The following is a 2356-nucleotide window of genomic DNA, read 5'->3' on the forward strand; positions in this document are numbered from 1 at the left end:
AAACTATGCAGAAATTATTTTAGTAGTAATTATAACACATATAAGACCTTCTGACTTGTTTTAACTTTCTCAGTACTTTACATGCACTTTATTCGCTAATCCTCAAAATAGTTCTGAATTCAATAGCATAAACTCATTTTTAAAATGATGAATGAGGCAATGAAGTTAGAGATAGCAAGTAATAAATATGAAAAGTTATAGGATTCTGATTGGATGGGAAACAAAACGCAGGCATCCTGAAGGCATTATGTTATATGTTCATAGATTTCCTCTCTTTACCATTATTTGGTTTTACTTTTAAGGTTAATGGAGCCTTCTAGGAATCACCATTAATTTTTATATTCATAGAGATACTGCTTCCTCTCTTTCATTTCTACCAATTTATACTGTTCCCTGTTTTCACAAATTGGATCAGATCACATTTTTCTAAAGATTTCCCAGTTTAAGTCTTAATTCTGCTTATGGCTAATCTGATCATCCTTTACATTTATTAATTAACATGTTTGTATTTAGTGTCATGCCATCCTTTGCAAGTGTTATTAATAGTAGAATAACAACATTCGAAGAGCTGAATTTATTTCCTTGCTTCAATTCTTCAGCTAGATGGGTTAATATTCACAATAATGTTGTCTCGATGACACTTTTATAACATTTTGGGGGACCCTGTTTTTATCAGCTTTTCGTCTATCAACTTTGATCACTGATTGCTAGTGTATGAGCTTCTAATGATCAAAACTGAAAAAATTATATATGTATAAATATATCTAATTTTGATAATTGCATCAAGTAATTTGATAATTATCACATAATATGAGGATATGCCTATTTCCTTAAGAAAGTGAAGGTAAAGCAGCAGATGTATGAGCTATTTGCTTGACTTTTCTTTCTCTCACACTCCACACAAATTCTTCACTAAATCTTTTTGTCTCTGGATGCTAAATATGTTTATGCCAGTTTGGGTCCTAGCAGGAAAGAGTACATTCACATCAGATCAGGGGAATGTTTAATAAAAGTACTTTTTTTACAAAGTTGTGGGCAGGTTGTTTGGGATCCACGAGTGATAGTGCAGTATCCTGGGGTGAAAACCTCAGTCCTCCAGTCATCTGATTTATGTATCCAACCACTTCTATGAGGATGTATCCCCGAAATTCATGTCTTGAAGCCCTAACCCCCTGTTACCTACTCCAACGGCTGAGGCATGTCTGTAGAATTCTAGGACTTTATTTAGTTCTTCTTCCTGGGTGCTGCCTACAGAGGTTGTCAGCCATCTCCTACTTGGCGTCATGGCTGCCCTCAGACCCCTCATGAAGCCCAAGATCACCAAAAAAGAGGACCAAGAAGTTCATCGGGCACCAGTCAGACCAAAATAGCAAAATCAAGTGTAACTGGCAGAAACCCAGAGGCACTGACAGTAGGACACACAGAAGATTCAAGGACCAGATCTTGATGCCCAGCGTTGGTTACGTGACTAACAAGAAGACGAAGCACATGCTGCCCAGTGGCTTTTGGAAGTTCCTGGTCCACGATGTCAAGGAGCTGGACGTGCTGCTGGTGTGCAACAAATGTTACTGTGCTGAGATCGCTCACACTGTCTTCTCAAAGAACCACAAAGCCTTGATGCAAAGAGCAGCCCAGCTGGCCATCTGAGTCACCAGTCCCAGTGCCAGGCTGCACAGTGAAGAAATTGAATAGATAGCTTGTGTGCATATTGTATTTTTGTTACTATAACCATAAAATTTTGCTTAAAAAAAAAATTCTAGGACTTTAGAGAATCACCATTTTAAAGCCATAGCTATAATCAGTAAAGGATTTTTGATGAGGTGAGGATGACAGCTTAGTCTCCTAGAACTGTGAAACCTAGCCAATATTAAAATTCTTATACTTTAAAAATAAGCTTAGTTTTGTTACTTAATGACTTTGCATACTATTTTTAACTGTAATGAGTATTTGAGTTGGGTGATATTATTTTACATGGACATTTTTAATTCATTCTCCTGGTATTCTGGGAAACGTGGAGACTAGTATTAAGCCTTTAATTTAAATCCACAGACATGGCCTATGACAAAAACTATATATCATACCATCTATTTTTTTTAAAAAATCTAATTCTATTCTATTCTGTTTATATCCAAAATAGAGAAAACTTTAAGGGAAAGTGTCAAACCACACTATAAAGCCAGCTCAAGCAGTTGCAAAGAAAAGGGTTTTCAGCATGTGTTGAAAGTTATTTTTGACATTTCTATAAATAAGCTCATCTTACATTTCTGTGCATTTCCTTCACTTAATAAGAATTTTAAAAGTCCATCTGCAGAGTTTGCTCTTTTATACATTATTTAAATTTCAGTTAAGTTCTCTT

At 35.7% G+C, this 2356-nt stretch overlaps 1 pseudogene; it reads left to right on the forward strand.

The window, feature by feature from the left end:
* The first annotated feature begins 1264 nt into the window (after nt 1-1264).
* On the forward strand, nt 1265-1692 carry LOC105295385 (annotated as a pseudogene).
* The last annotated feature ends 664 nt before the right edge of the window (nt 1693-2356 follow it).

This window comes from Pteropus vampyrus, unplaced genomic scaffold (genome assembly GCF_000151845.1).
Source record: "Pteropus vampyrus isolate Shadow unplaced genomic scaffold, Pvam_2.0 Scaffold104, whole genome shotgun sequence".
Lineage (NCBI taxonomy): Eukaryota > Metazoa > Chordata > Mammalia > Chiroptera > Pteropodidae > Pteropus > Pteropus vampyrus.